The 26,970-nt window shown below is 42.8% G+C and overlaps 1 protein-coding gene across 4 annotated transcripts in view; it reads left to right on the top strand.

The window, feature by feature from the left end:
- The window catches only part of PRR5 (proline rich 5), a 143,899-nt gene that overhangs the window by 17,438 nt on the left and 99,491 nt on the right, over positions 1 to 26,970 (top strand). For 3 of the 4 annotated variants that reach the window (XM_030539852.1, XM_030539860.1, XM_030539866.1), the window contains exon 2: positions 24,368 to 24,504. The gene's annotated coding sequence lies outside the window, so the exon portion shown is untranslated. Of the gene's footprint in view, positions 1 to 24,367; positions 24,505 to 26,970 lie in introns of those variants that run through there. The other variant, XM_030539875.1, reaches the window with a different exon arrangement.

Raw genomic sequence — 26,970 nt, 5'->3', positions numbered from 1 at the left:
GGTATAGCCATCTTTTTGTTTTTGATGGGGTCCTGGTCTTTGACTGAGGCTCCTAGGCACTACCATAACACAAATAAGAAATAATAATATAATTGAAATCTAAATACATATGAGTAAAGAATAAGAGTTGATTCTCACTCAGGATAAATAATTATGCTGTCTATTAACAGGTTTTAGGATTATTTTCTAACTGTCTTTGCAGGTTAAGAATTGGCCACATTCCAGAGTTGCTATGGAAGTACTGCCAGATATTAGTAGTGTTCTCTAGCTGAGTGCAATTCAGCATTGATATAGTGATAACATTTGTAAAGGTTAACAATACTGTTTGAAGATAAGCTCACACTCAGCTGTGCCATCGCATGTGTGTGATTTTGGTTCTTTTCCTGTCTCAATTTTTACTCACTGAAGATAAGCATTGCCAAACCTGGCCATGGTTCATGATCTCACTTCTGTTTCACCAAATTCCATTTCCTTACACAAGTGGAATAACTTATGGTCCAGTGTGGATAACTTTGGCATTGTTAAAACTTGTACCTGGCCCTCTTTTTATAAGCAATATTACCCAGATAGTTTTATATCTATTACACATAACAAACACCACCACTACTAGGCAAACTGCTCATTGGATGTACAAGCAAATGCTAACTGATGTTATCCACCAAGATAGATTTGACCTGCTCCATTAGGGGCCTTCACATTAAATTCCCTTTCTCTATCGATATTGCTCTGTGGCAGGGCGATGAGTCACCTGTGCGGTGCTCCTGCTGGTTGTCCAGGAATTAGCTCTTTTCCAGCCTGGAGCGCCCTCTGCTGGCTGATGTCTCGCCTGCCACTGGCCCTGTGTCCTTCCCAGATCCCGGTGCCCTTTTCCCAAGGGTTCTGTCCGTAGACTCATAGACTTTAAAATCAGAAGGGACCATTATGATCATCTAGTCTGACCCCCTGCACAATGCAGGCCACAGAATCTCACCCACCCACTCCTGTAGCAAACCCTTAGCCTATGTCTGAGTTATTGAAGTCCTCAAATTGTAGTTTGAAGACCTCAAGCTGCAGAGAATCCTCCAGCAAGTGACCCGTGCCCCATGCGGCAGAGGAAGGCGAAAAACCTCCAGGGCCTCTGCCAATCTGCCCTGGAGGAAAATTCCTTCCCAACCCCAAATATGGCGATCGGTTAAACCCTGAGCATGTGGGCAAGACTCACCAGCCAGCACCCAGGAAAGAATTCTCTGTAGTAACTCAGATCCCACCCCATCTAACATCCCATCACAGACCACTGGGCATACTTACCTGCTGATAATCAAATATCAATTGCCAAATGAATTGCCAAAATTAAGCTATCCCATCATGCCATCCCCTCCATAAACTTATCAAGCTTAGTCTTAAAGCCAGATATGTCTTTTGCCCCCACTACTCCCCTTGGAAGGCTGTTCCAGAACTTCACTCCTCTAATGGTTAGAAACCTTTGTCTAATTTCAAGTCTAAACTTCCTAATGTCCAGTTTATATCCATTTGTTCTTGTGTCCACATTGGTACTAAGTTTAAATAATTCCTCTCCCTCCCTAATATTTATCCCTCTGATATATTTATAAAGAGCAGGCATATCCCCCCTCAGCCTTCTTTTGGTTTGGCTAAACAGGCCAAGCTCTTTGAGTCTCCTTTCATAAGGCAGGTTTTCCATTCCTCGAATCATCCTAGTAGCACCTTCTCTGTACCTGTTCCAGTTTGAATTCAGCCTTCTTAAACATGGGAGACTAGAACTGCACACAGTATTCCAGATGAGGCCTCACCAGTGCCTTGTATAACGGTACTAACACCTCCTTATCTTTGCTGGAAATACCTCGCCTGATGCATCCCAAGACCACATTAGCTTTTTTAACGGCCACATCACATTGGTACTCGGTTATCCTATGATCAACCAATACTCCAAGGTCCTTCTCCTTCTCTGTTACTTCCAACTGATGTGTCCCCAATTTATAACTAAAATTCTTGTTGTTAATCCCTAAATGCATGCCCTTGCAGTTTTCACTATTAAATTTCATCCTATTACTATTACTCCAGTTTACAAGGTCATCCAGATCTTCCCGTATGATATCCCGGTCCTTCTCTGTGTTAGCAATACCTCCCAGCTTTGTGTCATCTGCAAACTGTATTAGCACATTCCCACTTTTTGTGCCAAGGTCAGTAATAAAAAGATTAAATAAGATTGGTCCCAAAACTGATCCCTGAGGAACTCCACTAGTAACCTCCTTCCAGCCTGACAGTTCACCTTTCAGTATGACCCGTTGTAGTCTCCCCTTTAACCAGTTCCTTATCCACCTTTCAGTTTTCATACTGATCCCCACCTTTTCCAATTTAGCTAATAATTCCCCATGTGGAACTGTATCAAATGCCTTACTGAAATCAAGGTAAATTAAATCCACTACGTTTCCTTTGTCTAAAAAAATCTGTTACCTTCTCAAAGAAGGAGATCAGGTTGGTTTGGCACAATCTACCTTTTGTAAAACCATGTTATATTTTGTCCCAATTACCATTGACCTCAATGTCCTTAACTACTTTCTCCTTCAAAATTTTTTCCAAGACCTTACATACTATAGATGTCAAACTAACAGGCCTATAATTACTTGGATCACTTTTTTTCCCCTTTCTTAAAAGTAGGAACTATGTTAGCAATTCTCCAGTCGTACGGTACAACACCTGAGTTTACCGATTTATTAAAAATTCTTGCTAATGGGCTTGCAATTTCATGTGCCAGTTCCTTTAATATTCTTGGATGAAGATTATCTGGGCCCTCCGATTTTGTCCCATTAAGCTGTTCAAGTTTGGCTTCTACCTCGGATGTGGTAATATCTACCTCCATATCCTCATTCCTATTTGCCATCCTACCATTATCCCTAAGCGCCTCATTAAAGACTGAGACAAAGTATTTGTTTAGATATTGGGCCATGCCTAGATTATCCTTAACCTCCATTCCATCCTCAGTGTTTAGAGGTCCCACTTCTTCTTTCTTTGTTTTCTTCTTATTTATATGCCTATAGAACCTTTTACTATTGGTTTTAATTCCCTTTGCAAGGTCCAACTCTTCATGGCTTTTGGCCTTTCTCACTTTATCCCTACATGTTCTGACCTCAATAAGGTAGCTTTCCTTCTAATCCCTCCTATCTTCCACTCTTTGTAAGATTTCTGCTTTTTCTTAATCATCTCTCTGAGATGCTTGGTTTACAACTCCTACCTATGATTTTTTTCCCCTTTCTTGGGATGCAGGCTTCTGATAGTTTCTGCAACTTTGACTTGAAGTAATTCCAGGCCTCCTCCGCCTTTAGATCCACAAGTTCTTCAGTCCAATCCACTTCCCTAACTAATTTCCTTAATTCTTTAAAGTTAGCCCTTTTGAAATAAAAAAGCCTAGTCCCAGACCCATTTTTGTTTATCCTTCCATCTAGTTTGAACTGAATTAGCTCTTGATCACTCGAACCAAGGTTGTCCCCTACAACCATTTCTTCTGTGAGATCCTCACTACGCACCAAAACCAAATCTAAAATGGCATCCTCTCTTGTTGGTTCTTCAACTACTTGGTGAAGAAATCCATCAGCTATCACATCCAGAAAAATCTGAGCCTTATTATTACTACTAGCACTTGTCCTCCAGTCTATATTTGGGAAGTTAAAGTCTCCCATAATCACACAATTCCCATTTAGTGTTTACTTCATTAAAAACATTAAAGAGGTCTCTATCCATATCCAAATCAGATCCCGGCGGTCTGTAGCATACCCCAAGCACTGTCTCAGGGGAGGCTCTAGTAGCTTTCTTTCCCAATGTGATTTTTGCCCAGACAAACTCTGTCTTATCTATTCCATCACTTCTTATTTCTTTACAGTTAACCTCATCACTGATATACAGTGCTACTCCACCACCTTTGCCTTTATTTCTGTCTTTCCTAAACAGCACATAGCCTTCAATACCTGTACTCCAGTCATGACTACAATTCCACCATGTTTCTGTTATCCCTATAATATCCAATTTCACTTTCTGCACCAGTAGCTCTAGTTCCTCCGTTTTGTTACGTAGGCTTCTTGCATTAGTTTACAGACATCTTAATTTTTGCCGTTTGGCTTCACTGACACTCTTTACTCGGTTAGGCACAGAGATTCTACCACCATATCACCAATTAGACTGGTATCTACACTACCCTTCCTCCTTATGTCCATTCTTCTGCCCACAGTTGTATCCTCTCTTACTTTGTTTTCTTCCCTCTCACTGTTGAATTCCAACGTGGAGATTACCTGGACATCTCCCAGCCATCTCCCCCAAATTTCTAGTTTAAAGCTCTCTTAATCAGTTGTGCCAGCCTCTATCCTAGAAGTCTACTTCCCTCCTTACTCAGGTAAAGTCCATCCCGAGAGAACAGTCCTCTGTCCATGAATGCTTCCCAGTGGCCATACATCCCAAAGCCCTCCTTATAGCACCACTGCCTGAGCCATCTGTTGATTGCCATAATCTTGTCACACCTTTGTTGACCTTCTCTAGGAACAGGCAGAATCCCACTGAAGATCACCTGAGCCTCAATTTCCTTAAGCGTCTTTCCCAGTCTGGCATAGTCTCCCTTGATACGTTCCGGCGAGAATCTAGCCGTATCGTTCGTTCCCACATGAAGGACAATCAGCGGATTCTTTCTCGCTCCCGTTAGGGTCCTTTTCAGCATCAGGTCCACATCCTGTATCTTAGCACCCGGCAGACAGCACACCCTTCTGTTCTCTGGATCAGCTCTAGTTACAGGCCTGTCTATTCTTTCTTCTCAGTAAGGAGTCCCCAATCACGTAGACCTGCCTTTTCCTGGTGACAATGTGATTCTCCGGTCTATCCCCTGCTCCCAGTGGCTGCAAGTCTTCTTGATTTCTATTGTCCCTTGCAATCCTCCGCAACCCATCCCATATCCTCCTGGGGTTCATACTTGGTGTTGTCTCCATTGACTCCTGCCCTCTTCCTGTAGGACTAGCAGCTCTTCTCTTTTTCCTTGCCCTCTCTCCTTCAGCGACCACCTGCTGTGCCCCTTCTTCATTTTCCAACTCTGCAAACCTGTTCCTGAGCTCTCTTTCTCCTTCACTGGCTCGTCTTTTCCTCTGTCTAGTTCTCTTAGTCACATGCTTCCACTGTCCACTTTCCTCACCCAGCAGTCTCCCCTCAGAATTCTTTGGTCTTGCTTCCATCTGCAAGTCTGAGCTTATCCCTTCAGCCTCCTCCTGTCTTTGCTCCATCATCTGCTCGGACCCCCTTCTAAACTCTACCAGAGTTTTCACCTGCATTTCCACTGGAGTACCCCCTCACTCTGGGTCTCCTCACCCAGGAGACCCCCCACCCTCTATCCCCACCTCGCCTCAGTGGGTATTCCCCCGTGAAAGCTCATGCTCCAAAACGTCTGTTAGTCTATAAGGTACCACAGGACTCTTTGCTGCTTTTGCAGATCCAGACTAACACGGCTACCCCTCTGATCAGTGGCTACTCTCAGCCATTGTCTAGCCCCAACTCCCTGGGGCAGACTACGATCTGTAAACCATCATCGGCAAGGGGGTTGAACCAGCTGCCTCTACCTATCTCTGGGCTGCCTCTCTGCAGCCCCAGTACCCTTTGTGGGCCCTTAACTTGGCCTGCAGCCTGGGGCTTTGCTAGGCTGGAGCTCCCCAGCTCCCTCTGCCCTTCTCCAACACTGCTTCACCCTAGATGCCCTCCTTCAGCTTCCCAGGCAGCCAGGTCCTGCTCTCTCTTGAGAAGCTAGAAAGTGTGTCTGTCTCTGGCCCTCCGCCCTCTTATAGGGCCATCCTGGCCTGATTGGGGCGTGGCCTCACCTGTGGCTGCTTCCCCAATCAGCCTCTCTTTTCCCCTCTGCAGCCCTCTCCAGGGCTGTTTTAACCCCTCCGAGCTGGAGCGAGGTGACCAACCCGCTACATGCCCACATACTAATTTATTATTCAGAGCTTTTAGTTTAGTCCCAGAACTTCAATTTCATATGTATTTAAGACCAGAACCCCAGGGTTGTGTTCTGTCACTGGATACTATATTATATTGCTTATAGATATCTTGTTCACTGGATCTTCAATTTTTCCTGAGCTTTCATTGATGATTGAAGGTGATTGCAAAGATAGGGATACACTTTTGTTGGGATGACGGTACTGTCTAATTCCTGCCATCAGGATTTAATTTACGCCTTTCATCTGTATAGAACTGCATTCTTGTTCTTCTTGCTCACAAAAGCATTTTTCCCAGAAACTCAGTGCAAAATATGCTGAGAGTGTATTGTTGGCTAATTTAAGTCAGTGGACTTGCTCCCATTTATACCAGCTCTGAATTTGGCTCTCTATTTACAATATTTTCATAGCTCTTTTTCAGCTACTTGTAAAAGAATAATTTTGTATCTTCTGTTAAAGAAAACACTGAGGATATAATTAATCTCTTTGATTATCAGAACTTGAGGATGAGTGCCACCTTTGGTTTTGTTAATTCTGTAGTTAATTTCATATAATTATTGTTAGTGTTTCACTGTATTCCTTCCCTCTCACAAAATTTCTTACATGCTTACCTGACTCTACCTTCTTTTTTTTTCCAAGAAGAATTCCTCAGTAATTCCAAAGATCATCTGAGCAGCATGTCCAACTTTTAATGTAATCTAATTTTGACCGTTTTCACCTTCATTTTAGTATTGGGCTCTGTTTTGAGTATCACTAGTGCCCTACCAAATTCACAGTCATGAAAAACGTGTCACGGACCATGAGATTTCACTGGGGAGACCAGCGTTTCACAGGAGAGTGACAGCTGCTGGCCAGGTGCTGACCCTTAAAGCAGTGACCTGCCAGCAGCAGCGTAGAAGTAAGGGTGGCAGTACCATACTGTACCATGCCTTTCTTCTGCGCTGCTGGGGGTGGTGGCTCTGCCTTCAGAGCTGGGCTCCTGGCCATCAGTTGCCACTCTCGAGCTGCCCAGTTCTGAATGCACCACTGCAGCAGTGCAGAAGTAAGGGTGGTAATGCAGCGACCCTCCTACAACAATCTTGAGTCCCCGCCCCCCACAATGCCCTTTTGGGTCAGGACCCTTACAATTACGACACTGAAATTTCAGATTTAAATATCTGAAATAGTGAAATTTATGATTTAAAATATCTTATGACTGTGAATTTGGTAAATATCATACAAAGTGTTTGTAATGGTCTTAGAGCTGATTTGGGCAATGTTTCTTTTTTGACCTATTAGAACTGGTTGATAAACCTCTCTCTCTCTCTTTTTTTTCCTGTGAAGATTTTGAATGAAAATGTTTCATTCAAAATTTTTTGTTCATTTTATTTTTTTCATGGAAATGTTAAAACAAACATTGTCATTTCAATTCAATCAATGTTCATTTTGATTCAATTCCAATAATTTTGGTATAGTCAGTTTTTAAAAACAGAAATGAAACCAAGATGCAATTCAAAATTAAACAAAATTTGTTTAATTTCTTTTTTAAATTTCCCTTTGCGAAATTGAAAAATTGTTAGGTCCCTCCGGAGTCAGAACTTGCACCAGTTTAATGTAAATCTGTTGTTAAATTAATTTAGACAAACAGGTGAAAACCTGCTGTGTAGATATTCTTATTTTCATTTGAGTGGTTGATTTTGTTTTAGCTTAAACCAGTGATTCTCAAACTGTGGATTGGGACCCCAAAGTGGGTTGTGACCCTGTTTTAATGTGGTTGCCAGGACTGGTTTAGACTTGCTGGGGTCTGGGGCCGAAGCCTTAGGGCTTCATCCCTAGGCACTAGAGTTCAGGTTACAGGCTCCCTGTCTGGAGCTGAAGCCCTTGGGGTTCAACTCTGTCCTGCTCCCTCCACCTCCTGGGGTTGCAGGGCTTGGGCTTTGGCTTTGGCATCCCATTCCGGGCAACAGGGCTCAGGTGGGCTCAGACTTCAGTCCTCCCCTTCTTGGGTCATGTAGTAATTTTTGTTGTCAGAAGGGACTTGTGGTGCAATGAAGTTTGGCTTAAACCTCTTCCCAATCAATATAAGGTAAACAGGAATAAGAGCCCCAGGAGTGGTTTGCATTGGTTTATCTAAATCAATTAAAAATCATTCACATCTTAAGTTGTACTGTACAGCTTCCTTGTGTGGGCAAATCCTGCATATTCTTATTGGCCTGAGTAATGGAGTTATTTAGTGCATACTGCTGAAAGCAATGGAATTTGTTAATTCTGCCTTCAGGACACCTTTAAACTTTTACAGTTTGCCTCACCTCCACCTCTTTTCTCCTTACCTAAATGTCTGGAGGTCTAGCACTTGGGGCTTCCTTTGTGAGTTTAGTCTTTTGTGCCTTCAGTGTCGTTGATCCCTTGTGGTGTTATATGGTCCTGTGCAGTCCTATCACATGCTCTCTTAAGACTCTCAATAGAGTTTAAGGCCTCAGTTCTGCACCTTCTGAAGTCAGTGCAGCTCTGTGTGGAAACAGATGCCCGCCTATATACTGTCACTTGCAAGATCAAGCCCTAACTGTTCACTTGCTGCTTGACTCAGCAATCTACTCGCATGCAAACATATCAAAATATCAGAAGTCACTGGAAACTTTGATAGACAGGAAGACAGAAAGACACAAAAATCATGGAATCCATCTCTCTCAGGAAAGCTGTGGCAAATTAGCATGGAGAGAGGAGGATTATCCGCCCACCGATCTTAAAGAAACATTGTGAAAAATACCTTGTATGACAAAATCATGATCTAAAAAATTGTTGTGAAACTTGGGCCATGCTGGGAATTAAGCTGGTAAGTCCACAGTAGTTAATTGCGTTTAGACTTTTTTTTTTAACTGTTCAAGTATTGAATGTTCTTAATGGACCAGATCTTCCAGTCCAACTGAGAGATGCTCAATATCTGAGGGAGCTTTTATACATCTTGCTGCCCCTGGGTTCTGGGGCTCCTCAGTGCTGACATCTACCATCATCCGATGCCGATGCTGTTTCTACCATCTCAATAATGGGTTGGAGCAAAGTGATGCAGTCATGGTTGTCTTTAAAGGGCATGGCTGCTCAAGAATTAAAGCACATTCTATCCAGACTGTCTGTCTTCTCTGTTTGTCTGTCCTAGTTATCCTGGTCGTGGCCAAGGCTTCATTATGCTAGGTGCTATATAAACACAATGATGGTCTGTGCCCCGATGAGCTTACAAACTTAAGTAAATGAAATGTATCTGGTTTGGGGGTTACTGCTGTCTGTTACCAGTGAGAGACATGAGTTCATTTCCCTCAGGTCTCTGTTCCCCGGACTGTCAGGTGGTACAAGTGCTGAATATGGAGCATATTCAGCCCCTGGAAGGGGGAGGGAATTTGAGCAGAGTGGCTGAGTGCAGAGTTGCGTCGAGTAGCTTTGAAAGTAGCCCCATTTGGCTGTTCTTAGTTGTGGATAGAAGGTGGTCATGCCTACAGTTGTGAGCGTGGGGAGGATCTTGTGGGAAAATAGAACGCTATAAAAGAGACACCATGTTAGAGTGCTTGGAACAAACTCCCTTCAGTGCTGCCTTTCCTTGGCATTGCTTATTTTTTCATGTCCCTGTCTTCCCTCTGCCCTGCCATCTAAAGAGAATTTTTGTGCTTATGAAGGTTGTGATTTCCACAGTCATGCAGCTTAAAGTCTTCCATTTAGCCACAGAATAAATACAGCGTATGGAGTAACACTGCAGACTACCCCACAGCCACCCCCTACCTCACTTATCCCTGGGTTATGAGATAATCATCTCTAGGGGTAAGAGGTTAGTTCTGTCTCCATGCCCATTGATTTGTTAGCATCTCTACTGGGACTGCCTGTAATGGTGCCCATTTGTGCCAATCATAATAGTGATGTATGCTGAAGTAGATGCTTGTCAACTAGGAAGTGGACTGAGACCACCAAATTTTTTTTTCATGGGCCACTCAACGGTCATCAGTTGGTAACAACTTCTAGATACTATTACTTTCAGTTACTTCGTTGATTTGTGGGGTTTTTTGTTTTTGTTTTCAGTTTTAGTTGGCAATCCAAAGCACCATCGCACCTGCCTGTTGCTCATCTGTCATGCTTGCCACCTCCAGAAAAGCTGTGCAGCAGCAATAGCCATCTGTCTGTCTGAGGACTGATTGCTAATACACAGATTCAGGAAGTAGTTATAAGGAGAATTTAATTTGCTCTCTGTGCATGTCAAGGCCTAAGTAGTACAAAAAACCCCCCACAAAGACAGACAGAAAGAAAAAGTCTAGCTGTACCTCACCATCTGGCTGCGTGAAACTATGCAGCTGCTCTGTTAGTGACAGGCTGATGTGTCTCAGACCAGCTGAGGCAGTCAAATGAACAGCATAGTGAGCATAAACCAGTGCACATTAATATTAGCAAACAATCCTGTCAAAATAAAGTGGAATTGAGAACAGAACCTCCTAAGTGCTCTAAAACGTTAAAGTTTCCTCTGTGATTTGTTTCCCTTAAGCCTGGAAGCCAAATAAGGTTTCAGCACACACACAAGCTTCCAAAATCAAGTCCTTTACCTTTAAATCTACAGTGGTTGTGGTTTTGAAAAATTAAACTGACACCAGCTAGTCAAAGGACTACGATCTGCACAAGACACAGTGGGACTGCTCAATGCTTAAAGTTAAGCACCTGCTTTAGTGCTGGATTAGGGCCTAAATCTAGTAGCCAGCATTGCCAACGCACAGTTTTATCCTGAATAATTTAATATTTTGTGTTTTTTCTGATAGCCCCATCTTCTGCAATCATGTGACTGTAAGAGAATCTGAGCTTTCATTTTTAAAAAGAGTATGTTTCTAGCCTTTGTGGCTGCAGAGACTAGTTAGAAAATGTGAACCCTAAGATCTCAGATACTAGAAAAATTTGGGGTTTATTTTCTATTATTTTAACCCAATTTCATGATTTTTGAGATCTGACTTGTGACTTCTAAATTCTTGGGGTTGGCAATACTGTGATATGGCAGGTGTGTACACCACAGCCCCTGGAGCATGATGAAAAGACCTATGCAATCCTCTTTTTGCCTCCTGACCACTGGAACAGGACCCTAGACTCCTCTGAGAGGTCTCATTTTTATATTGGTCTAAGGCCTGATCCAGCATCCACTGAAGTCAAAGGAAAAGTCCCTGTGTACCTATTAAAAATCCAGACCTTTGCTAATTTTGATTTTTACTTTGTAATACCGGTAATGAGTTTAGCACAGAGCATTTGTCAGGGATTGATGACCGGCATGGAGTAAATGGCCCTTTGCTGCTCCAAGGGCCATCTACTCCTTCCATGCAGTTATTAATCCTCAGGAAATGTGTTGCACCTCAGCTGTTGTTGCTTAGTCTAATGCTGTTTAGAACCCTGTAAGTGCCCTTATTCAATTGTCCAGCCGGGTGATTACTGAATGACACAACACACTACAATCCCTCAATGCTAGCTCTGCAGTGTTTTTTTATTCCTTGGTGGGAGAGGGAGCATGAGGACAGGGTTGGATTGGACCTATGGCTTTTGCATGGTAGCACAGAGCAGTGCTACTGGATCTACCCAACTGTCAGTGTTGAAGTAATAGTTCCTCTTTATTTTCCAAATAAATCATAAGTAATTCTTCCTCTACTACTGTAATCAGTCCACCAGTTCTGGAACTGTTGCCTCCATGACAACAACCATGAGCAGGACTTTGTAATTCTTGAAAAGTCATGGGGCCAAAGCTCTCCTGACCTAGGTCAGGCAAACAAACCTGAACTCCTTGTTCATATCAGCCTTGACTTTGGCCACTCCAGAGATCTAATAAATGTGAACTCCAGATGATACTCTACAATTAACACCCTGTTTTGTTCTGCATTTGTAGGCAGGTGTGCCCCGGTGGGTATCCTCCTGACCAAAATTTTTATCAAGGATTTCCTTTATTTTCTTTTATCTGGTTTCATAAAGGCTTGAATGTCAGCCACTTGGCAGGGAGGAGCCACCTTCCGGACGCACCAGAGAACCAGAGTGTTCTGCTTGTGGCAACAGCGAGCCCCAGCCATGGAGGAGTCGGCATGGTGCAGGGGCGCAGCAGCCCTGCAAAGGTGGCAGTGGCTCCACTAGCGGGGAGCAGCTGCGCCACCCCTCCTGCCCAGGCTGTGGCTTGGGGGTGCCTGTAGGCTGCAGTAGATGTATGTGGGCGCCAGCCCCCATGCGCCCCCTGGCTTCCCCCTTGCCTAGGGTTACCATATTTCAACAATCAAAAAAGAGGGGAGAGCCCTGCCCTAGCCCCCATCCACTCCCTCCCACTTCCCACCCTGATTGCCTCAGTCAGAAACCCCAACCCCCCCTGCTCTTTGTCCCCTGACTACCCCCTCCTGAGACCCTCCCACCCTAACTGCCCCCCTAGGATTCTACCCCCTTCCTGTCCCCTGACTGCCCCAACCCTTATGAACACCCTCGCCTCCAGACAGAGCCCTGGGGACTCCCGCGCCCCATCCAGCCACTCCCCACCCACTGACAGGACCCTCAGAACTCCCGACCCATCCAGCCCTCCCCCTGCTCCCTGACTGCCCCCCGGGACTCCCCTTACCAGGCCCATGCCGGTCAGACACTGGCTTCACTTGGAGGCAAAACTCCATGTGGAGCGCTGAAGCTGCGGGAGGGGCAGCAGCAGCAGTGGCTCACACTTCCTGGAGCTGCAGAACCTGAGCGCAGTGAGGGGGGGCCAGGGGGTGCACCTGCCTGGGCTGCGGCCTGATGCCCCCCCGGGGGGGCTCCTGCAGCGGATGCACGTGGGCGGTGGACCTTATGCACCCCCCGGCTCTCCCCTCGCTGCACTCAGGCTCGGGCTGTGCAGCTCCTGGGAGTGTGAGCTGCCTTCGCCCCTCCTGCAGCAGGCTCAGGGCCCCGTGCCCCAGCGGCTCTCACTCCTGGGAGTCGCGGAACCTGAGCGCGGGGAGCGGGGAGCCAGAGGGCGCCCCTGCCGCCGGTGTGGGGTCCTGGCCACCGACCCTGCTTCACTCAGCTGGCCGTGCATGCTGAGCGGGGCCGGGGGCCGGGACCCCGGCTGGCAGCTGTGTGCCAGGCAAAATCGGCTCGCATGCCAAAGGTTGCTGGCCCCTGAAATAGAGCTTTGAAATGCAGACCTGTATTGTTAGAGAATTAATGGTAAATACTTATTATATTTGTCTGTGTTTGCCTATATGCTTGTTAGATGTTAACAATGTAATTTTTTTTTAAGCTTGTAGATGGTAAAGTGCTCTTCCTGTCTGTTACTATGTTCTATTGATTCAGAGATCACAAGGGACTATTTAGATTGTAGATGAAATTTGGAAGTAATAATATCATTGTCTATATTTCTCTTTAAAGTTTGTAGCAAGCTGTCTAATGGATAATTACTTTACGCTGATAAATGCAACTAATTACATGTATATATGTAGGAAATAGGAGGTTTTGCTTCAAAGCCACAATTCTTCACCCAAGGAATATCTGCTGTCAAGAGGCTTTCAATAGCCTGCCAAAGATCTATAAAAGAACTCTAGGGCCCCAATCCCGTCATCTCAAGTCTGCTTGAACCTTATCAGGGGAGGTTTTGAGTCCTAAAACTGAGGTCTACAAGTATCCTGGACTGTCCCTGCAAATTCTTCTGGAAGGATTTGAACAAACTATACATGAACTGCCTATTTGGATTATAACCTATGGAACTGATTCTGAAAGAACTTTTTGCAACTCAGAAGCTCACCATCTCTACTATGAAACTGACCTAAGAACTTTATTCATATCTGTGTGCATAATGATGATCTTTTAACCACAATTCTTGCTCTTTTCTTTTTAATAAATCTTAGTTTAGTTAATAAGAATTGATGTTAGTCGTATATTTGGGTAGGATCTGAAATATTCACTGATCTGGTTGGTAATATGTCCAATCTCTTTGGATTGGTAGAACTTTATATATGATTAACAAGATTTTTAGTAATCCTCATCATATTTGACTTGGAGGTCTGGGTGGGGAGCCCAAGGCTGGATTGCTTTAAGGGAGCTGTGAATAACCAGTAAAGGACCGTAGAAGCTGTTTTGTTGCTGGTTGGTGAGTGTAATTAGTAGAACAACCAACAGTTTAGGGGATCATCTACCCCATTCTTTGCAGTTTGCGCTGACTGAGCAATCTGTGTGGCCCCTCCGGTCACCAACAGTCACAGTCTATTTGAGCATGTGAGGAGCTGTTCACTGTTGTCTTTTTTCTTGCCACTAAAAACAGCTGGCCATTACCTCTGCTCACAGGATATGTGAACATGGAGTCCTATCCATTAAGGAGCCTTTCCTACACAGTTGTCTTGAAGAAAATTGAGAACAGGCCTGGAATATCTACCTGTTGTGAACTCAGCTTTTCACAGGATGCTTCCTTTCCCTTTTGTCCTAATCCACACTGCCCTATTGAAATTTGCCTTCACTGTCTAGTTGTTATGAGGGCGTTTTTGCTTTTAAGACCTTACAACGTGCAGTGCCTGCATGCATCTGTAATCTGGTATCCTTTTGCACTTCTTTCTCCTCTCTATCAGTGACACCAGCTCTGCTGTCCCTTTAATTTCATTCATTCATGCACTGGTGCTTTCTCCCAGGCAACCTCTTATGCTGGACATGCTCTTTATTAATGCCCGTTACTTACTTTACTAAGCTGCCTTCTTTGTCTTATATCCCTCCTAAAAACTTATGTCTCTGCTGTCTTACCAACAAGAAGTAGGGGAGGAAATAAAAAAACAAAACAAAAAACCACAAAAAAGCAATTTTTTTTTAAACAGGAACAGAGCCAGCAAAATACATATTTTCCTAACTGCGTAATTGAGAGCTCTTATTATCACGGCTTTGTCCTCCATCAGCCTTATTACCCTAACTTGTTGTGTTTTGCATTGTAGACTCTTCACAAAACATTCAAAGCTATAATTCCTATCCTGAAGTGCTTAGTATATCCTGGCTTATTTAATAGTAATACTTTATAGCCATTGATTGATTAATTATTACCTGGACAGAACCAAACCCTTCCACAGATCAAATGGAAATTATGAAAAGGGTTTAAATCAACCACAGCCAGCACAGTGAAATGTAGGTGCTTTTTGCTATTCCACAGGCCCAAGAGTTAGCAGACAAAATCCTAGAGTGCTTCATCATCATAGTTTTTAGGGTCGAGTGGTCGGGCCTCTACATGAGTGGTTTGCAGTTTGATTCTCTTACTGAAGTCATTGTGGGCCGTTGACTTTATTGTGAATTCCATACACAGGCTGACTGCAAAACCACACCCTAAGATAGCAAATACGTGTTGAGCTTAATTAGAATATGCCCATTAAGGGTGGATTTTGAAAAGTGCTGGGTTTTGGCCTGACTCTGAGCCCATTGAAGTCAATAGTCAAATTTCCAATTGTCTAAAGTGGAGGCAGACTTTTCAAAACAGACTCTGGAACCAGGTCTCCCGTGGTCCTGATTCTTGACTCCAGCTTGGCTCCACTCTAACCTCCAGGCCTGGCCACTCCCTTGGCTCCGACCATTAGGCAAGACCGCCCATGATCCTGGTTGTGATCCTGACATCTGTGCTCATGGCTGCTGCAGGCAGAAGAGGTGGCAGGGAGGCAGAAGAGAAGAAAGACTGTTTGTTTTTATTTAAAAACTTAGATTCTAATCCAAATATGTCAAATGAGCCAAAAAAGAAACCCATCAAGGTGACTTGGTCAGCCTGGTGTCCAGATGTTTGACACATTTGTCAAAGGGTATGTCTTCACTGCAGAGGTAACTCAGGTGATTGGCAGCTGCGTCTGAGCACCTGAGCACTGGGGTAGCCTAACCCAGGTGCTAGCAGTCACACTACAGTGCCACGCTTGAGTTACTGTGTCCTCAGTGGTGCTGCAGTCACTCGTGTTACACTAGGACTTCAGGGGCATATCCATTGTGTTTCAATAAGCTGAGTTGCTTTATGATTCTTTCCCTGTGTATTGTGGGTGAATTTGTCCTTTGGGTATATGGCAGGAATTGTGGGAAGGCATTGGAGGATTACCAGCATTTGAGTGATTTAGCCTGTGTCCTCACTGCAAAGTGGGTGGGTTACTAGCCTGAGCAAAAGAGCATCTCCAGGTAAACACCACCAAACTTGAGTGAGAAGTTTTTGTGTGTGGATGACTGGAGGGAGTTACAGTCAACACTTGAGTAAGAGTGCAGCTACAGGGGTGCTGGAACAATTTTTATAGTGTGGGTGCTGATGATGGAAATGATGTATTTGGTGTTTGTTATTACTTCAAGCCAAGGGGTGCAGCAGCACCCCCAGTACCTCTAGTTCCAGCACCACTGGCAGGCTAACTCTTCCGTGAAAATCTATCCTTAGTGAATCTGTATTTCTCTATTCTGTGTTGATTATTTCTTCCTGTCTAAGAAAGACGCTGTGAGGAGTGGGATAAAAAGAGGCCTTAGTTGAGCTTGGAATGTGGAGAGAGAGAGAGAGGTAAACCACGGTGACAGGGAGGATCTATAGCCTCTGTCCCTGCCCAAGAAATGGACTAGATTAATGCTGCTTTTAGCGTTTTAAGGGTTTTTATAATTCTTGCTCCAGATCTTTACTACTTGCTTCCTTTTCTCTGTCCCACATGTAATAAAGGTGACATGTTTTTATACAGAACTTTATGTGCCTCCCTTCTTTAAATGGGTCACTTGGGAATAAAACTAAGAGTTTTGAGAAGAAATTGTTCCCCTAAGGTTTCAGCCTTCACCAGTTTGCAAAATTCAAGCTCCAGAAGCAGTTTATCTTCACTACAACAGCAGAAAAGGTGCTCAGAGAGAGTTGGTCTTGAAATGGAAACAAATTGTCATCAATAATTTTTAAGACGATAAAATAAGCAAATTGTATTATTAAGTCCAGGTGCAATTCTGTACCCAGTGAAGTCAATGGGACTTTTTCCATTGATTTCAGTGGGGCCAGGATTTCAGTTTTAAATTATAATTTTCATGTCAATTTACAAAGCTGGTTAAGGATATGTTATTTTTTAGGAAAAAAGTAGGGAATTCCACCCAGGAGGAAAACCCAAATCCTCATGCATCACCCTTGAGCATAAATTCGTTTGCAGAGCTATTTTGTAGCAAAAATAGTCAGCTACAGATGTGTTTAGGGCCTGGTCCAGTGCCCATTAATGTCAATGGGAGTCTAGGAAAGGACTGACCTGAAAAGATTGAGGGCCATACTTGACTTTTTATAACCTTGGCTGTGATGCCTCAACAAGGTGCTCATCTGGGCACAGTGTGCAATACAGGGGGTCCCTGGTATAGATCTCCCCCCATCCGTTGTGTCTCATATATCCGTTACACATCAATAGGGGAATGTTCCGATCCGCATATCCGTCGTTTGCAACTTACTTGCTTCACCTTTTGCATCGTTTTTCTGCGGCCTCCCCAGTGCCTTCTGTCCGCCATGACCAGCTGTTCAGTGGCGTTTAGGAGGCGCAGGGGGGAGGGGAAGAAGCAGGCGGAACTGGGTGGGAAAGGACAAGGTAGGGGAAGAGGTGAGGCAGCCATGAGTACAGTACTGTACAGTACAGTACTACCCATCATGAGTGGAAAACGCATTCAAAGTGTTAAGAGTGGGCCTGTGCCTAAGAGGCAACATGGAAGTATAACAGTAGAAGTGAAATTAGATGTTATACAGCGTGTTCCCAATGAATATTTCAGATTTTACCCAAATATACGATTAGCACCAATTCTTATTAACTAAACTAAGATTTATTAAAAAGAAAAAAGCGAGTATTGTGGTTAAAAATATGTTCCCAGTATATGTCGGGGTTGTGTTCTTGAAAAGGGTGACAGATACCGAAACGATGTATACCAGGGAACCGCTTATACAGCAGTAGCATAGGCAGGAGGGGACACTTGGGTGGGCGGGCAATGACGGGGTGGGGGGGCAGAGGGGTAGGAGTGATCTGGCTGCCTTCCACCACCCTCCAGCTGGCCTTGCAGAGGAGAGGGGGTGATAGACGCTCTGGCCCAGGGCTCCTGGAAAAATGGGGGTGGGGCAGAAAAATGTGTGCCCCCGCATCCCTACCCACTCCTCCCCCATGCTCGGGGCTTGCTCCGCTCTGCCCAGCTAGGGCTCCTGCCAAGGAGCGTGATTGGGGCGCACGCCCGCCTGGCGCTCCTGCTGGGAAGTGAGATCAAAGTGCAGGGACTTGCCCAACTCTAGTGCTCCAGCCAGGGAGTCAGCACGGGGGCTTGGAGGGAGGGCTGGGCAAGTGGAGTGGGGCAACCTCCTGACCCCGCTTAGCGCCAGAGATGGGCAAGACCCCGCACCCTGACCCTACTCCCTGGCTGGAATGCTGGGTGGGTGGTGAGGGGCAAGTGCTGGGGCAGGCGCAGAGCCGGGATTTGGGGGGTGGGAAGGTGGACCTGAATGTTGAGTGGGTGGGCTGCGGCCCACCCGTGGCTATGCATATCTGTCACATATCCGTCTCTCATCAATATGGGAAAGTGTTCCGATTCATGTCAGTCCCTATCCCTATATACATCATGTGCACGTCAAACGACAGGAATTGGAACATGTTCCCCTAATGATGAGCAATGGATATGCGAAACGAAGGATAAGGAGGAGACGTATACCGGGGACCACCTGTAAAGCATATTGAAAGAGGTGAGCATGCAGCTGACGTTGCTCGTATTCTCAGTTTGCCTGCTACGACGGTACGCACAATTTTTAAGAGAACTGATCAAATTCGTGAAAGCATTAGAAGTGCTATGAAATTGTCATCAATGAAGATGACGAAACAGAGAAACAGTATGATGGAGAAGATGAAACATTTGCTGGCTGATTGGATTGATGACCTCCATCAAAAGAAAATGCCTCTGAGTTTAAGCTTGATTCATGAGAAGGCCAAAAGCCCCTACCTAAGTTAGGCATAACTGACACTGTTTTATAGTACTGTATTAAAATGTTCTGTGTGTTTGAATGGTATGAGTAGGGTTATACATTACCTTATTCAATGTTTTATGTGTAAAATGTGTACTGTATGACCTGTCATTTTAAAAAGGTACACTGTTTAGGTGAAAAGAGCATCATCATAGATGAGTGTGGAGATGTGAACTCATCCCCTCCCTTATTTCATTATCTCGTATGGGGAAAAATTCCTGGATATCCGTCATTTTGGTATCATCGCCTTTTTCAAGAATGCAACCTTGACATATACCTGGGACCCCCTGTAGTTTATTAGAAGGCTTTTGAAGGTCAGCAGCAACAGGAGGCACACCCCACGAATGGGAATATGCAGACACCTCTGCAAAGTAGAATCTCCGTTTGTGCAACTCAGCGGACCAAAGTGGAGAGCACAGCTAGTATGCGCTGTGCTTGCATTCCAGTCTTCCCCCACACTTTAGTGTATGGCCTTGTCTACACTACAACAGGTTTGCTGATAGGGCTGCCTGTTAATAGAAAAACCCTATTAATGGAGGCACAGCCTATACTAGTGAAAGAGTTATTTTCTTTTGCAATATAGCTTGCACCAGTTCCCCAAACAAAATAAACTATGCCAGCAAAAGGACTTGATTGCTGATATAACTATATCTACACTAGGGCTTTTGCTGGCATACCTGTGTGATTTTTTTCATACGGCTAATCTATAGCTATGCCGGCAAAACCTTCTGGTGCAGACCAGACCTTAATGTAATTCATAATATCACTTCTCTCAGTGCTAATTCGGGAATGCACTGACGGTAAAATCTCCCGTAGAAACAGGTGTGTGGTATTGCTGGTGCAGACATTCATGCAGCAGACCTTGGCTACTCCAGACTGTTAGGTTTATTGTAGTTTAATTTCAATTACCACGTCCATTTGTTTATTCTTTTGCTTGCATGCTTTTATACCACAGCTACTGAATTGGAAGCACTTGTGTGCTGGTCACTCCTTGTTGGATTGAACATCACATACACTAACACCAGATGGCAGAAATTAGAAAGTATGTGATTGCTCTGACTACTAGAAGTAGGCAATAGGCATAGTGTGTGCAGCACTTTCAATTAAACTCAGTGCTGATTTGCAACACTTCTTGCTTATTCCAGTCCTGGGCAAGGACTGACAACCCGCCAGGATGAAATTGGTTCATGCTGGAAAAAATAAGTCTGGTGCCATCAGTCAAAAAATATTATGCACTGTAATTTATTTTCAAATATAGACATATTGATTTTATATGTATGTATGATTGTGTGTGTATGTGTGTGTATATATATTCCCATTGGCTGGGAATGGCGAACCACGGCCAGAAGAAGCTGAGGGGCCCCATGCCTGCAGACGCTCCATGTAAACAAAACATCCCGAGCCGCCAGCAGCTTACCCTGATGGACTGGGAGCCAAAGTTTTTCAACCCCTGAAATATAGGGTCGGCTTATGAAAGGATCATACGGTTGTTGGTATTTTTACCTATCCATTTTGGGAGGTCGGCTTATAAACGAATGGGCTGATGAATGAGTGTATATGGTACTTCTCACATTCCAAATCTGAGCAACTTCCAAATAAATGCAAATGAAATAAAAATCACCTGTCATAGGTATTTTCTTTTTTTGCCCCAATTCTTTGCTAGAATTACTCTAGCTGGAGGTTCAGGGTGGCCACTGTTCAGTCCTGGACTAGCGAGAGCTCGAAGGTCCTGTAGTTTTTGAACCATCGGGGCTGGAAATGGGCTCTTTATACCATTGAAGAGCTTGGGATTTGCCCCCTCTGATGTAGGGCACTTGTTTCTTTCCTTAGTTGGTCATGAGGTATTAGGCCTTAAATCCACAACATGGCTATGCCTGAAATAGGTATTTTAAATGATTTTGAGCAGTTTGTAAAACACATTAGTTCTCATTTTACACTTCTTCGAATCTTTGTGCTGTGGACTCCTCCTGTTGCTTAGGCAGTTTGATTTTAAGGTGGAAGAATATATAAATAGTACCAGCAAAATTTTAAAATGTTTAAAAACATTTCTACAATAGTTTATCTGTAAACAATTTGGAATAAAAGAAAATATATGATGGGCTTAATGGATTCTTTTTTTATATGAGTAATACACCAGTTGCTTTGCAACTTGTTCAGATGTGCTTAACTCCAATTTATGCCCACTTGTTCCACAGCATCATGTTCATTCTTTCTCTCTCTCTCTCCTTCTGCCTTCACAGTTAGGCACTTGGAGAGGTACAGGATAGAAAATGAAAAGGGTTGCAATGACACATGTTTAATTCACTGATCATAAATGTACTGGCAGAATTGCTGAGCTATGATAATTAAAGTTGATTGCTTAATTTAAATTAAAAACTAATGTAATGTTCTGGTCTACTCTAAAAAATGACTAAAATTGACAATGTGGCTTTATATGTTTATTATCTTGCTTTGACACAATTTCAGATTTTCTCAAGAATATGCAAAATGGAGGGTTTTTCTAAATGCCAGCATTGAAAAGTCAAGCTAGGATCTGTAAGCCAAGCTGTGTTTTTTAACCCATAAGAAGCAGCTATTCCTGTATACTTTTCTGACCATAACATCGTTTAAAATAATAGCTGTTATCATGAATTTTCTTTGATTTTCCTGCTTAAGCAAAACATTTGCTTAAAATTAAGGATGTGAGCATTCCCACTGAAGTCAATGGGACTATCTCAGGTGCTCAAAGTTTTGTCCTGAATAGAGACCTAAGTTGGCCCTGTATTTGAGGAATTTCTTTTATCGTAAACAAAAGGGAGATCTCTCCCTGTCAGGAAACCAGTGCACAACTTAACAGAGACATGAAATGACACCCCTTTAGCTCCACTGCTTATGAATAATAAGTAATGAAATAAATGCAATTTAAAATATATTACATTTTAAAATTGTTATAAAAATAACAAATATAATAAATTCTCAAACTTGTTGGGAACATCCTATTTCCTCTACAGCAGCATCTTCGAAAACAGGTTAACTGGGATCATCTTTAACATACCTCTCTGAAAATGCCCACAACAGCATTATGTCTGTATAATTAACCTTACAGAGGAGGGAAGAACTTTGGGAGGCAAATTTTCATATCATAACTTGGAAGCTGCAACGTATATTTTAAACAAGCCACACCCCTTGGAAAAAATTCTTTTCATATCTGAAGAAAATCAAATGTCTCTAAATTCTACTTTAATATAAAACAAAAATGCAAACAAATCCTCCAGTGGTTGCTTAAGAAGGAACTAAATTCATAGAATAAATTCTACTTGTTGTTAAATATATAAACGTTATGGGCCTGATTTCTCCTTTGCCATGCATCTTGTGTAGTCATTGACAAAGGCTACTAAATGACAGTTGATAGTGCTTTACAACTACTTTTGCATTCACTTTGCCCTGAGTATAAAATACTATCATTCTGACTTAGGAGCATTTGGCACCCACTTTACACTGGTGTAAATGACTACACAAAGTTCAAGGCAATGGATAATCAGGCTCAGAAATAAAAAAAAATATTAATATGCAGCTGCCAATAACAGGCAAAAAGGGAGGACATTAAAAGAATGTAAATCTTTCATGCCAGAGTCTCAAGTAGCATAATAAAAGGCGATAGGCTTCCGTTTTTATAGATAAAACAGAGGAAGGGAAATCCAGACTGTAATTGTGGATTTTATTAATAGCAATCTCAAAGGGGAGTGTAAGACCTACTCAAGAGAGGCAGGGCTCAGAATGCTGGGTCTGCCATTGCTGATAACAGAATTTCAAGCAGCTTTTTAAAATACATTTATATCTTCTCAACAGTCAGACCCACCTCAAAGGTCTGTCTGTCTGTCTTGGATTTTTGGTTTGGGCCTGTGATCTCATACAATCCAGTCCATTTTAAACTGGGCATCTGCCACCTTTTTGGTTTTGGAACATGTTATTTCCAATGCGTGTGTTAATGGAAACTGATCTTGTTTTTACCAGTGGGTGTAGCTATCAGCATTGATGTTAATGAGCCAATCTCCAGTAAAGAAGACAAAGCAAGAAAGGGAAAGGCAAACAGAGAAACGTCCATTTGTATCAGTGTTAATTAGGGCTGGCAGAATTTGATATTTATTAGTTTTATAATTTTGATGGATAATGTTGGGATTTATTTTTAACCAGTTTTTAGATTTTTATCAATGTATTTTCAAAGTAGGACTATTTTGGGGTTTTAAGCATTTTTTTTATTTTAATTTTATTTAATTTAAATGTTCACGGTTGCTGGAAATCGGGTGGGGGATCAGACATTTGCTTATTGACAGTAAACGTTGAGATTCAAAAACTGAAAGCTTTATAGGCTGTTTAAACACAAATTAGCAAAGAATCCTGTGGCACCTTATAGACTAACAGACGTTTTGGAGCATGAGCTTTCGTGGGTGAATACCCACTTCTTCAGATGCATGTGGTGGAAATTTCCAGGGGCAGGTATATATATGCTAGCAAGCAAGCTAGAGATAACGAGGTCAGTTGAATCAGGGAGGATGAGGCCCTGTTCTAGCAGTTGAGGTGTGAAAACCAAGAGAGGAGAAACTGGTTCTGTAGTTGGCAAGCCATTCACAGTCTTTGTTCAATCCTGAGCTGATGGTGTCAAATTTGCAGATGAACTGAAGCTCAGCAGTTTCTCTTTGAAGTCTGGTCCTGAAGTTTTTTTGCTGCAGGATGGCCACCTTAAGGTCTGCTATAGTGTGGCCAGGGAGGTTGAAGTGCTCTCCTACAGGTTTTTGTATATTGCCATTCCTAATGTCTGATTTGTGTCCATTTATCCTTTTGTATCCTTACCCCTCTGATACTAAACACAAATTGTCAACTTCACATGTCAAAATGTATAAAGTAAATATCCTTAAATCAACAGATCATATTGGTTTGTACTATTTATTTGCTAGTCCACTTGTAACAAGGCTAAAATCACTGGATTTTGACTAAAGTTCTCAAACAACATTTTTTGTACTTTTTCTATCTGTCAACTTTGCTTATTGATGGAAATACATGTTTGTTGGTTTGTGGGTGTATGCTGAAATTGATATTGACTGACATTTATCGATCAAAATTTTTAAACCTTCCAAGCTTAGTGATGAAATGTTAGAGCGTTGTGACACATACAGATTCTAAGGTCAGAAAGACACCACTGTGATTATCTCGTCTGACCTCTTGTATAACACAGGCCATAGAACTTTTCCAAAATAATTCCTAAAGTATATTTTTTAGAAAAACTTCCAATCTTGATTTAAAAATTGTCAGTGATGGCGAATCCACCACGACCCTTGGTAAATTGCTCCAGCTATTAAACATTTATGCCTTATTTCTATTCTGAATTTGTCTGTCTTCAACTTCCAGCTATACTCCACTCTGCACAATGGATGTGAGCTTTTATTCATACTGTTGAGATATAATTCGCATCTTAGAACATGTGCAATACATTCTTTTTCATCTTCTTTTGCAGAGCTGCCTTTTTTGCAAGTTGCTAATCTTTTCCACCAAATTTTCTTGACTGTTGGAATTTTTCTGTGATACTTGGGAATATATTGCAGAGGTGCTCGACATCTGCTATTCAGTCCTGTGTTCTACACCCTTTAGCAGGTAAGCTACTGTCATTGCAGCACCAATTGTTCACTGTTAAAATGTTTCCACTTCTCAAACATCCCTGCAGAGGGCTCGACTTTGATGAAATGAAGAGCTGACTCTGGTTAACTTCTATATTGCACAATCTCCCACAACAACTCCACGTTGTATTATCTGCCATTGAAGAATTAGTGCATAACATGGCAGTATCGTATGACGTTGGAAGTCAGCTCATGTCAATATGTATTGCTCTGGCCTTTTAGCAATTAAAAATTGCACCAGTAACCTCCCAATTGTGAATCCATTTGCAGCTGGATTAGAGGTAACTCTCTGAAAAAGCAACATAAGTGATTGGTTGAGGTCTTGCACTTGGGGGGAGAGGGGCTCTGCATAACTTCAACTCATGGGCTGAGAAGCCCTTATAACATTGAGCTGGAGAGGTTGGCCCTGTAGACCATAAAGCCAATCTTGAGTTGGATTAAAGATTTCAGTCATTGTTCACCAATACATGGTTCATTCATGTGCGTTGCTAAAACTGAGTCCAAGGGATCAACATTTGGGATTAGGGTTTTCAGGGGGTAGGGTATTTTATGGATTTCTTGAAATAATTTTCAGAAAACATCAATCATTGGGAATGGGGGGAGAAAGAAAGGGAGGGGAGAGAGCAAGAGAGAATGTGTGTATGTGTGTGATAGAGAGAAATATGCTGTGGTTCCTTACCAATCCTTTTCAGTTTATTTCTTTTAACAATGATACCACATGTAGTTACTCTGATTTTTCTAGGCAATTAAATATTGCTCAGACAAAAGTTTCCACTAACCACTTTAAAATTTTTCTTCCCAAACCGTCTGAGGTTTTCTCATCCCTAAGAGGACCTTAAAGAAAGTTTATCCCACTGATTTGACTGAACTTCATCAGCAAACTATAGAATCTAAATTTTGCAGTGGCTTTATTTTTTAAAAATAGTGTGGTAGACTTTCCTGAAGGTTCTCACTGTAAAAATATTTAAACATTTTCTTGTAATACACAACCCCATATATGATGCTTTATTCTGAATTTATACCAGGCAATAAATGCTGGGGCATTCCTGGTGACATTTCTCACCCAGATTGTATTCATTCTCCATGTTAGTTAATTTCAATGGTGAGGATTAGATTTCCATATATATAATGTGACCATGTCTCAGTGGGGACTGCTCATGAGTATAAGTGCTACACAATATCAGGATGGTAAATTGAGTCTTGTATTATGTTCAATTAAATAATTTAGCGCAGATTGTGACTGCGGATGTTCCAAGTAGGAGCCTCCTCAACCCCTTGTGCATTCCCCATGAGAACTAGGTGCAATCACAGTCCCTGCCCTCAGGAAAAAATGATGAAGGTCCACATTGTGTCTGGCCCTTGTGCAGTGGGAGCATTCAAAAAACCTTTTCTTCTTGTACACCCCATGCTATAGTTATAGTCCTTGTGTGCTCCTGAGTGAAGGACTGCTTCTGATTAGTGTCAATAGCAGTTCTGGCCATGCTGGGTAAAGGCAGAATGATGCCTCCAGTCCCTGATACCAGCAGACAGAGCTTGCCATCTGAGGATTTCCCCCATGCCCAATACAAGGATGTGGTATAAAGCCAGAATTTAGCCCCTCAGACCTGAGAATCTAACTTGGACTTCTCAGAGTAATAGCAGTACTTTGCACATGTATTGCACCTCTCATGTGAGATTTCAAGGCTACTGCCAACCCAGTGGCCCCATGTGAAATGAGCTGGCACTGTGAGTAGCAGACAGATCATAGCAGACAGGGGTCCGTGTCACAGCTGGTGTTTATTGGTAGTCTCAAGTCAGGGACAGAATGGGCATGGACCCTCTCACTCTTAGAGATGATTCCTCTTGTGGCAGGACAGTATTGACAAGCCATTATGGGGAAAGTTGTATTTCTGCTGTCCATGTTGATTCTGTTCTGTGGGAAACCAGAGAACTTTATTTCCACGTCTGCTAGTCTTTCAACGTCCCCAAAGCTAATATTCACTGTAAAGTTTAAGTAAAAGCAACAGTGATGGCATATACAATAACTCAGTCATTACCGGGTGGACTAAATATGGACTTAGTCTTGTACTTATCCACTACCTAGCATTGATCCCCTTTAGAATGGTTTTACTATGAACAGGCTGTCTTTGCATTATTTTGTTTTGAAGCTTTTTGCCTTTAAAATTCTTCTTGATTAACTTTGAATCGTGCAGTAAACAAACTGGCATATAAATGCCATCTGTCTCTACTGTAAAATGCGTGAAACTAGTTAATTTATCATGGTTCACAAAAAACATTACAGTGATGGACTATCAAAAGGGAGCCCTGTTAAAGCGGGACAATATTTGACAGTTTGTGTTTAGTAAATTAAGAGCACCCTGTCGATGTGTTTGTCTAGTAAATGTACCAATAGTTGATGAAAAGACAGACTGCATCCTGTGAATCCAGGAGTTTACAATCACTT

This window comes from Gopherus evgoodei, chromosome 1 (genome assembly GCF_007399415.2).
Source record: "Gopherus evgoodei ecotype Sinaloan lineage chromosome 1, rGopEvg1_v1.p, whole genome shotgun sequence".
In the NCBI taxonomy this organism is placed as follows: Eukaryota; Metazoa; Chordata; order Testudines; family Testudinidae; genus Gopherus; species Gopherus evgoodei.
This window is presented reverse-complemented; position numbering and strand designations above follow the sequence as displayed.